Genomic DNA, 13,907 nt, shown 5'->3' with positions numbered 1-13,907 from the left:
GTGTCAATAATGTAGAAAAATTTTTACATTTGGCAAAATTGATTCAAAATAAATAAATTATAGAAACTATATCCTTCCAATAAGAAAATACTTAATTCTTATCCCCAGAAATAAGAACCAGAGATCCAGCAGGCACTATACATCCTATAATTCAGGCATAATGCATATAATTACACTGTACATATCTAGTTCTAAGTAAACACAAGACATCTTAAGGTGTTACAGTTGAATAATCAATGATTGCCAATGATTGCCAATGATTGTCTTCTCCTGGCTTAACAATGCAGCTAATCGTTTGGAAACAAAGAATAAGAGCTATCACTGGGCAGCAAGGCACCTAAACCAAACCTCCGGCAGAGAGCAGTAGAAATATGATACAGACCCACAATCACACAGACACTTTATTAGTTACCTCTACAAGAGCTGGTAACATCAATCTTTTTAACAGAAACCCAAGGCAATGTGAAAGATCAAACAGATTCAAGGAAGAAAGATGAAAATTAAATACTAAATTAATCAAAAGGCACTACAACACAACCTAGAAACTTCTACCACAGTGGTAGTGGGCTAAAGAAGATTAAGCTACACAAAATAATCTCATGTAAATGTTAGAGAACACATAGTAAGAAGTGAGGTTTGCTTTCCAGAAGACTACAGCATAATGATCATTTGGGCACAAGAAGATATTTGGCCAGGAAAATATTTGGTCAAGATGGTTGAAGGGAAAGAAACATGTACAAAAGAGACTCTAAGCCAGCAGTCCCCAACCTTTTTGCCACTAGGGACCAGTTCTGTGGAAGATAATTTTTCCACAGACTGGGGAGTGTGGGGGGGAGGGGATGATTTGGGGATGATTCAAACACATTACATTTAATATTGTGCACTTTATTTCTATTATGATTACATTGTAATATATAATGAAATTATACCACCCATGATAATACAGAATCAGTGGGAGCCCTGAACTTGTTTTCCTGTAACTAGACGGTCCCATCTGGGGGTGATGGGAGACAGTGACAACCAAAGTTTGTTGCTTATGTCCAGTCTACTCCGTAATCTCATTTTGGTTGCTGTCACTGCAGAAAACCCTGCTTCACAAAGATAGGATGTTGGAAATGGAAGCAGGCTTTTCAATGCTTTTGTGGCAATCTCAGGATATTCTGCCTTGACTTTAATCCAGAACGTATGGAGATTTGAAGTTGCCTCAAATATACTTTTAAGGCCACAGTCCTTTGCGATCTCAAGCAGTTGATCCTCTTCTAGCACGGACAAAGTCAATTCACCTGGCTTACTCACAAACTAGTCTCAGTTCCATTCCCTCCCAGATAATGGGTCTTTTGTGGTTCGGAAGTAAAGCTCAAACTGTTTTGAAAGGTGAGATAGGTGATCATGCACCAGCTGGGAGAAAGAAGGCCCTAGGTTCATACTCTTTCAAAATCTCTGCTCATGTTTGAAACATGTCAAAAATCTCATTGTTCACTCATCGCCCCCATAATTCCAGTTTGGCTTTGAATGCAGCCACTGTATCTGTTGACTTGAACACTGTTGTCATTCTCCCCTGAAGTAAGAGACTGAGTTGGTCAAGCAGGATGAATATGTTACACAAGTAAGTTAGTTTTGCGACCCATTCTGTGTCACTAAAATGTGCTGCAAGTGGTGACTATTTTTCTAAAAGAAATCTCTGGAGCAGCTCTTGTAATTCAAAAACTCTGGCCAGTGATCTACCTTTAGAAAGCCATCTTACTTATGCGCATAAGAGAAGACGTGTGCGCTCTGCATCCATCTCCTCACAGAGCTGCGCGACCAGACGTTGAGTTAAGGGTATGTAGTTTAATGTGGTTGATAATTTTAATCACATCCCGCAAAATGTTAAGTTCAGGTGACATTTTTTGGCTAGCCAGCATTTCTCTATGGAAGACACAGTACACAGACTCACACTCAGAAGCGACTTCTTTGACCCAAGTAGTGAAACCAGAAAGCCATCCAGTCATGGCAGCCGCTCTGTCCGTGCATATACTGACACAAAATGACCAATTCGGTCTTCCTGATATGTGATCAAAGACTTGAATAGTTCTGCAGCCATGGTGTTGGTTGGCAACAAAAGTGCACATAACATATCCTCACGCACATCCTCCTGAGAAACTGATTGCACAAAAAACAAGCATTGTTGCCTTGCCGTCAACATCAGTAGACTCGTCAACCTAGACTGCATGCCATGGTGACTCATTAATCCTCTCTAACAATTGTGCCTCAATATCCTCTGCTATTTCATCAATTCGTCTAGTTACGATGCTAGCTGAAAGAGGAACACACGCCACCTTTTGAACTGCAGCCTCCCTTAAAAGTTCATGATAAATGTCCTTAGCAGCAGACAGGATCAACTCTTCACCAATAGTAAAGGGCTTCTTAGTTTTAGCAATGTGGTTAGCCATTGGGTCCTTCCAGCTTCTCAAAGAAGCTCTCCAGTGATGTTTGTTTTTTACTCATTTTGGCTAGGGTTAGCTTGTGGGCTTCCCAAAACTGTGACTGACACAAGTGAACAGTGCGGGAAAGAGGCACATATGGAAGTGGTAAATAAAATAATGGGCAGGCCACATGTGGACTGAAATAAGAGTTGGATTCTGACTTAAAGCCTGCCACCAGATGCAGCTAAATTGTCACTTGCCACTCAATGATAGGGTTTTGATATGAGTCTTCAAGCAATTGATTTATTATGGCTTCTGTGCTATAGTCAAACCTGTTCTAATGTATTTATCTGTATTTGCAGCCACTCCCCAGTGCTAGCATCACTGCCTCAGCTCTACCTCAGATAAATCAGGCATTAGATTCTCACAAGGAACACGCAACCTAGATCTCTCACAAGCACAGTTTACCATAGGGTTCATGCTCCTATAAGTATCTAATGCTGAAGAATCTAATGCCTGATGATCTGAGGTGGAGATGAAGTGGTGATGCTAGCTAGCGCTGTGGCTGTAAATACAGATGGAGCCTCCCTCGCTCGCTCATCTCTGTCACCTCCTGCCATGCGGCCTGGTTGGGAACCCCTGATCTAAATGACAGTCTTCCAGCACAGGGTGATGGATCAGGCTTTTTTCCTCCTAAAAAGCATCTGCTGCACTGTGCTGCCTCCCCTCAGGCCCCCACCAGATGTAACCGATTCAAGGTTTGTGTACCCTATGCTTCAAAAAGCCAATATTCAGCATATCAGAGTTTGGAGTAAGGAAAGGTTTATTGATTGAGAAGGTGCCTATGGGGAAGATGGGCGTCCTTTAACGCTTCTGCAAATCCATCTTAGGAGCACTTGAAGTTCAAGTATTTTGTTTTGTCAAGAGAAGGGAGGAGGGGTGAGACAAGAGGTGGGTGAGAATTCTAATAGCTAGGCACTAACTGGGATCCAAGGCAGAGCACGAAATTTCCAAAACTCTTTGTTCCAGGTTGGTCTGTTGACTCCCGCTGATCTGAGTCTGGTCCTGAGGTTTCCACAAATCTTTGATATAAAATCACTGTTTTGCACAGATTTCCTCACCTCTTCAGGAGAGACTACTTCTGACAAAGAGTTATTTTTGCAAAATATTCAAGCCTCAAGCAGTCCAGTCAACTGGCTTATCAATAGCAGGAGCTATTATTGGGAGAGGGAAAGGAAGAGGGAGAGAAAGAGAACATTTCACTGTTACACCAAGAGCTGCCTGTCTTAGCTGGGTTCTGGGCTGCCCAGGGCTCTTGTAATTGAACATAGACCTTAGAAAACTTGTCACATGTTATTGGGGTGGAGGGATTGGCTTTGTTGCTAGTAGTTCTGAGCCAAGGAAACCCTGAAGCATTCCCATGCAAAACAGTCTGAGCTTCCCCAATCACATCAAACAACCCCAACAACAAACTTCAAAGTCTGAAGCCTTGCAGCAGCTGAGTTACAATTAAACCTGCAAGGCTCACAAAATCAAAGAAGCCAGAATGAGATGAGGCAAGAAGAAAACTGAGCAGCTAGTCTTAATCTGTTTTTCCCTACATATACCTGATACGGGATACAGAAAGCTACAAGCAAGCTGGGTCTTCTGCTGAATTTTTCATCAAATACCTAGAGAAAATAAGGGGCAGGGTTCACTTTATTTTTTAAATGCCTTAGAAGTTATTCTATTATAAAGGAATATGTCTGAAGAGGAAGAAAACAGATGCCCCATTGTGAGTTCTCCTGATGGCTTTTGCAAGGATCACAGAGACGTCGATCACCTCTACTTTGGAGCAATGCTTATGCTTCATTTTATCCTCCTGAGGTATGGTACTGATGACTATGACTGCTTCAAAGCATGTGTTATTGATGTGAGAAATGGCTGGGCCAGAAAAGATTCCCTGAGTCAAGATAGAATAAACTCTGGTAGCTCCACCTGAGAGAAGATTGTCAGCTGAATGACAGGTTGTGTCACAAGTGTCAGCCATGTCAGCCATGTCATCCACCAGGATGGCCACGTGATCCTTCATATCTCCTACCTGCACTTTACTGGCTTTCTTCTGTTCTTTGTGAATCAAAGCAAAGTCCACATTCAACTGGTCTGCAATCAAGGTCACTCCCTTAGCTCCCCCAGCATTGGGTGAGACAATAATGCAGTTTCTCCAGAGATGTTCTTCTTTATCCACTTCAGGACAGCTGGCTGCATATTAATTGTCCAAGGGATATCAAAAAAGCCCAGAATTTGATAAGCTGCAGGTTCATGGTGATAGTATGATCTGTACCTGCTACAGAGAGCATATTTGCAATAAGCTTGGCTGAGACTGGAGCACAGCTCTTATCCTTCTTATCCTGTGGGCATAAGGGAAGCACGGGATGACTGCAGTAACCTGGCTGGCTGAAGCAATCTTGCAGGCATTATTCATGATCAAAAGTTCCATTAAGTTGTCATTAATTTCACCACAGCCACTCTGAATGATGTGGACATCCTCTCCACATACATTTTCGCCACTTTCCACCGAGGTCTCCTGGTTGCTAAATTTCTTAGTAACCACCTTGCCTAGCTCCAGGCCCAGGTGGTCAGCAATTCTCTGGAATAAGTCCTGGTAGGAGCTGCCGCTGAAGATTTTAATATTCAGCATCTTGACCAGCTACCCTAGGCACTCTTCGTTCAGCAATCACGATCACTGTTGCTGCGGCTGAGACCGGAACTGGGCTTGTCTCAGAGACTCAGTACTAACTGCTTCTCATTGCTACTCTACCATCTACATTCCAGCCCTGAGTGCTGCTCTCAATTGCTCAGTGCCTAGGAGGCGGGGCCAACAGGGAAGTCCACACCCCACCAGCCTTGAGTAGTTGAGCAGCAGCAAGGAGGCAGCTCCTTGCTGTCTAGAAACATGATTTTTAAAGAATTAAGTCAGGACATGAGTTTTTAATATCGATGGCAAACGGATTCCTTGTCCAAAATAATGCTTAAAGAACTTAAATATCAGTCCTCCATTGTATTTACTATCAACCCAAGGATCTAATAATCTGTTAAATAATCCAGCTACATCTGTTCTTATGACTACACATAAAATCTGAAACTATCAAGATTTATTTTCCAACAGACATTTTAGAACAAGAATTTTGTTAAGTTCAATTCCTTGTCAACTCATAAGCTTAGGTTTGATTTTGAAAAAAAAATGTAAGATGTGATTACACATTCATGAAACCAGCAAATTCATATTCTCTTTTCAAGAGGTCACTGGCCTAGCAAGTGTGATTACTGTATGGTAATAAATATAATAATTTACTATTAATTAACCACCTGGCACCATCTAAAATATAGCATCTAATGGGAGGAAGCAGTAAAATGAGAAAATGGAGGAGAGAGACACAAGTTTGGGCTTTAAAAAAATATATCTTCCACGTCTCTAATTTTTTTAACTTACAGAATAGTTACAATAACTGGTTTTAATGTCGTCTGCTAATTCTAACATCTATATCAGTTCTAAATTGGCTTTGATTGGTTATCTCTTTGATGTTTGCCTAGTATCTTTGATTTGATGCCAGACATTGTGCCTTACCTTGTTGGGTGCTAGATATTTTTGTATTCCTACAAATATTACTGATACCGTTAATTTGTTGGAAATAATTTGATCCTTCTGATGTTTGCTTATATGATTTGTTACGCAGGGTTCATTATACCCCCTATCAAGGGAAGACCTTCCTGGGTGCACTTCCCAATGCCCTGTCAATTATATGAGTTTTTACAGCGTGGCTGTTGCGAACAGGCACTATGTAGACACCGGGCACTGTTAACTAATCCTCTTGGATGTTTTTTTCCTCCTGTCTTGAGTAGCCTCCTCACATACATTATTAGTACTCCCTGAATATTCAAGGGAAACCCTCTGCAGATTTCTAGGATGCTCTCTGTGCAGCTCTCTCCTCTCTGGTACTGTGTCCTGTAGACTCTAATTGCCTTGGTCTTCCCAGACTCTCAGCTCAGTCTCTTCAACCCAGAGAGCATGTCGGGCTCTTCCTAGTCTCCCCGGTACCACATTCCCCTCCTTCTCTCCAAACACACACTTTCTACACTGTAGCCGGGAAACTTTATCAAGGCAGAATACTGGGACAATCATAGGGCTCACTACACTTGTGTCTTGTCCATCAAGGCTTACTTCTCCTCTTTGCCAGATGTCTAATGTCTTAAAAAGTGTTATTTCATTTATTTTGTCTGGTTTTTGGCTGTATCAGGTTGGGGAGTAAATCTGGTCACTGTTAACTCTACTCGGTTTTTGGCAGATGAAGAAGTCCACACCCTTCTTGTAAAAGCATTGCCTGAGGGACAGTTCTCCTGATCCATTTTGCATTCAGCATTTAAACAGACCTCCAATACAGAACCTCAGGAGCTGATTATTGCCTTTCTGCATATCTCCCTTGGATAAGGTTCTTTGGACCTTCTCTCTTGAATCCAGAACCATTTTTACCCTGGAGAATGCCATTGCTTTCTTCTGTTCTACTCTCAGCAAAGCCAGGCCTATGTGCCACACTTCTGCCAAGCCTCTCCAGCACCATCCCAACTTTCTAAAATGCAAGTACAGGTCAGTCCTGTGGCCTACTACCTGTACAAATTACACAGTCATTTCTTGAAGCTCAGGAGTTTGGCAGGTTATTCTCTAGAACACAAACTGGTCAAACACAACTAAAGATAGGCTGTAACATCTCAAATAAATCTGTTATGCTTTGCTTAAGGATACATAAACTTAATCTACAGTCCATATGTTACCAAAAAATAAAACAAACACAAAGAAGAGCATAGTTCTGTAGCAATAGCTATAATACAAACCGAGCAAAAGGAATGACTTTCACAAAATATGCATGAACACTAAACCTCATCAATAGAAACAGTGACCTCCTCCACTTACAAGAGACAGTCTCTAAGAGACAACAATTAAGTTTCAAAGTCTAAATGAATAAGTGAGAATGTTTCTAGAGTTTAATATGGCCCTAAGCTGATTTCAAGGCCAATAAAAGACAGTTAAAATTATCGGTCATTTATAATTAAGCAGAATTACTAAAATCACACTGTTCTTTGAGATGTAGCTATTTTCAGAGACATTCTGATAGTAAGCTACATACTGAAGGGGAACACAAAGGATCCAGAAATTGAAAATAAGAAATATTTTCATTAAATTATACACTTATGTCTGATTTTAAGTACAATATGACTAACGATTGTGAGAGAATTTCCAGTACTGCCATAGAATACTATGGCAGTACTGGAAAGATTAAAAACATATCAGGTTGAGACTTGACATTTCTTTTTGGCTCTACTTCTTCATTCTCCTAAACTTATTTATTGTTCATGATTCAAGATCTTTGCACCTATTATTCCTTCTGCTTGGAACTGTATAATCCTAGATCTTCATATGGCTGTCTTCTTATCCAGGTCTTAGTTCCCTGTATGTTCTCAGATGAGCCTTCCCTTCTCATCTGCCTCAAAGCAGCACCCATCCCCTGACCTTACCACTATAACATTATCCTGCTTTATTTTCTTCAAAACCTATATAATTATCTGAAATTATCCTTTTTAAATTATACATTTATCACCTCTTTCCCCCCAACTCTGTGACTAAAAATGTAAGCTGACTCTCAAATTTCAAGTCTATTTTTCTAACTGCTAGCTAGACAAACTTGTGTACATGGTTTTAGCTTCTTTATTTTGGTTCATATACCAAATGTGAACTCTTTTTACTTGATGAAAAACACATTTCCTATTGCTTATGAAAGCTTATGCAAGGGATCCCTGAGTTAGACTTGGATGGCTAAATCATCTTCTAAACTGACAACTTAGCCACTAGCATTAGTACTTGTCTCCTGCCTATAGCCACATCCACTATACTTGTTTTACTATTTATCAAGGCAGTGTCTATTCTCGTCCATAAAAGGTATTGGTAATAGCAATATCACTTTATATGCTGAAAGTTATTAGAAAAGCTATTTTTAGGCATTTTCCCCCTACAACTATATAGTTCCTTATATGTCACTTTTATTAGATAACTAGCTGAAGGATGACCTTCAATGCAGAAATAGGTTAAACTATCTATTCAAATGTCTTTTTCCAAGGGTAGTTAGTGTTATCAGACTCTTCCCTGGGAACATAAAGCTGTATGTTCCCCTGCCCACTGTGAGAATCACCGCCATAACAAGCCACCACTATTGTTGGGAACAGATCATACCCCTACTTTTGAAGAGGGCAGGCATCTATTGTCTGTGCTAGGATGTCCATCAAATGTATGATGAACTATCATATCTCCAGCCTCAATTAAGATGCACTGATAACAACATCTGGGACTGATTCAGTTTGTTCCAATTCGAAAGTCAAAAAAAAAAAAAAAAAGACAAGTTTGGGGATGGGGTCTGAAGACTGGGGCTCTGATGCTGACCCCTAAGCAGACAGACGATTTCATGTAACTTCTCCTCGACTCCAATAATTGCTGCCCAGCTTACTCCACAGGCTCTCATGGGAGCTGAATAAGAAAATGCATTGGAGCCTATTATAAAGACTATTTGCATTGGAGATATATGAAAAATTACCCTTCATTCCCCCATTCTTTCCATCCCTATTCAGTTGTCTGCCCCAGGTTTTCTGGAAAGCTACAGAGCGTGCAGACATTGTAAACACACACACACACACACACACACACACACACACACACACACACACACACCCTGTTTTGTTCACACATTATCTCCTTCAGAGCAAGAAAAGGAAAATCATTAGTTTAGCATCTTGTTAAAAAGGTAGGAGGTTTATTTTTGAGAAACTTCTCTTGTGAATCAGATAATAAAAATTTAATTTTGGGTAACAGTATTTGAAAATTTCTCAGATGGTGTTATATAGAATACCTAGTCACAGAATTTTAATATGTTTTACATGCAAATTGGTTCTGTAAGCAAGTAAGTTGTGAAATGCTGAGTCAAACCAATTATTTTTTACTACAGGGATTCTCAGAACCCTTAATATTCCGACGTGTACTGCCTCAATGAGCTAAAGACAGGGTAAAGTGTTTCTGGAACTTAACTGATCCCGGAATGTTTTATCAGTGGCTATCTTCTCAGTGTAGTATTCCATGTAAAACACTTCAGGGAATGTTGCAGCTAATAAGAAATATCTTAATTCAATTTTTATGTTTATCAAAAATAGTATATGTACATTCCTTGAGTCAAATCATATCTACAAGGGTTTATTTATGATAAGGATTAGTTCCTTGCTCCAGATCTCTCCGCCTTCATGTCCTGTCACAAGCAGCCACATTCAATTCTTTCAGGTATTTCTTCTGGGATTTACCTCTATTATTTCTAAATAATATGCAAATACTCATATTCTTTTTTTTCAATTTTAAATATTACTCACTGATTTCTTGCTGTGGAAGATGAAGATTAGCTTTTCTTAAACCCCTCCTACCCCTCAATACAAACATGCCTCCTCTCCCCATCTTCTCTTAATAAGTTATATTACAATTCTCACTTAAATCAATATTCTACATTTAATTATTATAAAGTTATGTGTGTGTGTGTGTGTATATATATATATATAGTTTGTATATATATATATAGTATATATATAGTTTGACTGAACCACGTAATGTGTTATTTCTTTTCTTATAAAACTGTGCTTTCCCTTAGTGTTAACAGTTGGCTTGTTTGCTTAGTTTTTTAAAAACATACTTATCACTAATTCATTATCGAACTCTCCATCAGCACTTATAAACTCCACTTAATATGGTCAAGCATATCACACAACCCATGTGCTTCACTTTTTCCCATTGGAAATACTGCTCATGGAATCATCCAGAAGGTCCTCCTGCTTCAGTCTGATTGTTTTCCAGGCCTGCTGAAACTTCTTTTCACCATCCTGGGAATTCCTTTTGTTTCTTTTCTGAACTGGATGGACCCTCTTAGAGCAATTCATCTCTCTTCTATGTTTGATCTTCCTTCTTCTTGATTTATTCCCTTGTCTTTAAAGCATATCCTCCAACAGTTTCTTGATAAAGTATGCACATGAGCTAAATTTAAGCCCTTGTGTGCCTGGAAATGACTATTTCTTTATACTTGATGAAAATTTTGCTAAGTAAATATGAAGTAAAAATCATTTCCTACTTCTAATGTTGCTAGAACACTGAAGTTCCTTTTGATATCTAATCTTTAACATAAGACCGTTCTAAAGGCTTTTATGATTTTCATTCCTAGTGAAGTTTACAAAAATATGTATTGACACGGATCTTTTCCCACTTGTTGTGCCAAGTACTTGGTAGACCCTTTCAAACTCTTTCATATCTTTTAGTTCTGAACAATTTTCTTGTACTTTTTCTTTAATAAATTTGTCTCCTCTTTTTCTCTCTCCTTTCTTTCTGAAGCTCCCAGTAGTCAGATATGGGACTTAGGAATTAATGTTCTAATTTTCTTAACACTTAGCCTTTCTGTCTTTTTGTTCTCTCATATAAAGTCTTAACATTATCTTCCAATGCTTCGGTGGAAGTTTGCTACTTCTCCTATCATGTACTGTATTTCTAAGAGCTCGTTCTTGTACCATCCTGTTCATGTCTCATAAATGCGAAATGGTCTCTTATAAGATGGCCTCCTATATCTGAGACTATTAATTATTATTTTTAAGTTTTCTTCTGCTCCCCTCAGTCTCTCATTCCTCTGTGGCTTTTAAATATATAAAATTAGTTTATTTTTTATTTATTTTAGTCCCTTTCATGTTGAAGATTTCCTCAATTGGATATGCTTCCTCAGCTGTCCATTCATATTTAAGAGTGAGGCACCAAAAAGTTGATTAGAAGTCATGTACAGCGGTGTGGGGCTCATTATCAGATGATGTTAAGATACAGACTGCTTCATCAAAGAACTTACCAAATGCCCATACCTGCAGGTCTTTTCTCTTGAGCTGGTTAGTTTCTCATGTGAAGCCTCCAATATTCTGCATAGGGGATGTAAGTTTAGCTGCCAGAGTTCTGGCAGCCAGTGAGGAACAAGACCTAAAGATCCTCACTGTTCCCTATGTAAACTTTCACTTAATTTCTCCGTTTTCAATATAGCAGTAGCTCTACTCTCCCTCAAATGTGTACAGACTATTCAAGTCTGGAGCCTCTTCGGTGCAGCCTAGTGCCACTTATGGGCTAGGGTTAAGGTAATCACATGACTGAGAAGATCAGGGCATCTAACTTCTCCAAATATTACTTTCAACACTGCTTATCTTTTAAGGTTCCTGGTGTCTTCAATTCATGAACTTTTCCAGAGCTCTGTGGGACACGCCGCATGCTTCATGTCTGAGCCCCCATCTACAGGCACTGGAGTCTCTGCTTAGGCCTCAGCTTTCTCTGCTCTGCTAAGTCAGCTACTGCACATCATCTACCTTGTCTTCCAAAATGTTGAGGATATTTCCTCTGCCAGTCTTCTCGTTTTGGGGAATTACAACTTTAAAAAAGTTCTTTATTATCATGTTAGTAGAATTTCAGTGAAAATAAGTGACTGTGTTCAATCCACTGTGTTAAATGAAAGTTCTGTATCAATCAAAACTAATCTGTTATCATTACACTAACCTTCATCATATTCCAGTTTTGATACCTAAAGATTGAGTAGAAATAACCAAGAAAGAGCTTAAAAGGTAAATAAAACATCTCTGAATAGTAAATGTTCTACATGAATTATTTAAAAGATATTTTTGATTGATCTACACTTTACTGAATAAGATTGCCCCATTTTCTCAGTACTACCAACTTAAATTATTTCTACTAAAACCAATTATTAATCAGCCACATATAGTATACATATATGTTTATTTATAGCTTAACTAAATAAATTGCTTCCAAGAGATATCTTTGAAAAGATCTTTCTTCCTTTTATATGCTGAGTAAAATTGGTTAAGAGTTTCAGAAAGATTATAGTTTATAAATGGCATTAAGCAATGTTTCATATTCAGTATTTCCACTGTGTGTTTAGACAAGCAAGTTAACTAGAATTGAGAATCACCAGTGATTCTGTGAGCTAAATGGGCCTTTTATTTGGCCATTAAAACAATAAAAAAAAACTGTCTCTTATGTTTCATAATCCTGCAAGAAAGATTCATTATCTCTATTTTACAGATAAGAAAGCCAGATAGGTTATTTGCAAAAGCTCGTACATGTAATCAAGTGGCAGAGAAAAATTCAAATTCAGATCTTCAAAGACTTTTCACAATAACAAAAACAAATTGTATTTCTGTTAATAGTTTTGAATTAAATCAATAGTAATCATTTCAGAATAAAAGTATAACTTCAATTTAAATCACAAGTCTAATACCTTACTAGACCATTAGATACAAAATACTTTGGCATTTACTAATGAATATTTATTTTATAAAGATGCTATAAGTGTTAACAAATAAATATCTACACATATGTAATTTTTTTTCCAAAGTCTTGGAGAGTCAATCACAGTACAAGTTAATTTAATCAAGAAACAAAACACTTATCAATATATATGTACCCAACCAGAGAGCACCTAAATACATAAAACAACTATTTAATAGAACTAAAGGGAGAAACTGAAAAAATAAAATAAATAAATAAATTATAATAAGGGACCTAAATACCCCATTGACAGCTATAGCTAGTATCATCCAAACAGAAAATCAGTAAGAAAATATTGGCCTTAAATGACACATTAGACCAAAAGAATATAATCAGCATTTACAGAGCCTTCATCCCAGAACACCAGATTATATATTCTTCCCTAGTGCACGTGGAACATTCTCAAGGATACATCATGTTAGGACACAAAACGAGCCTCAACAAATTTAAGAAGACTGAAATCATACCAAACGTATTCTCCAACCACAATGTTTTGAAATTATAAATCAACTGCAAAAAATAAAAAAGTGGGAAAACCCACAAATATATGAAGGTTAAACAACATGCTACTAAAGAACAACCGGTCAAAGAAGAAATAAAAGGAGAGATCAAAAGATATGTAGAAACAAATGAGAATGACAATATGAGATATCTAAACTTTTGGGATGCAGCAAAAGCAGTAATAAGAGGGAAGTTTATATCATTACATCCCTATCTCAAGAAACAAGCGAAATCTCAAATAAACAACATAACATTACATCTTAAAGAATGGAAAAGGAACAAATGAAACCCAAAGTAAGCAGAAGGAAGGAAAGAATAAATATTAGAGCAGAATTAAATGAAATAGAAAATAAAAAGACAATAGAAAAATCAATGCAATAAAGATCTTATTCTTTGAAAAGATTAATAAGATTGACAAACCTCTGGCTAGACTTACTAAAAAAATAAGACTCAAATAAACAAAATCAGAAATGAAAGAGAAGTTACAACAGACACCACAGAAATACAAAGGATCATACAAGAATACTATGAAAGACAATATGCGCCAAATTCAATTATCTAGAAGAAATGGACAAGTTCTT

The 13,907-nt window shown here is 38.0% G+C and overlaps 1 protein-coding gene and 1 pseudogene across 3 annotated transcripts in view; both read right to left on the bottom strand.

Moving 5' to 3' along the window:
• Nucleotides 1–13,907, bottom strand: part of DTNBP1 (dystrobrevin binding protein 1) — a 134,689-nt gene that overhangs the window by 83,777 nt on the left and 37,005 nt on the right. The gene's annotated exons all lie outside the window — the stretch shown is intronic.
• LOC105293945 lies at nucleotides 4,052–5,662 on the bottom strand (annotated as a pseudogene).

Source organism: Pteropus vampyrus, unplaced genomic scaffold (genome assembly GCF_000151845.1).
Source record: "Pteropus vampyrus isolate Shadow unplaced genomic scaffold, Pvam_2.0 Scaffold80, whole genome shotgun sequence".
NCBI classification, from domain to species: domain Eukaryota; kingdom Metazoa; phylum Chordata; class Mammalia; order Chiroptera; family Pteropodidae; genus Pteropus; species Pteropus vampyrus.
Note: the sequence above shows the minus strand (reverse complement) of the source record. Positions and strands in the feature narration are given on the sequence as shown.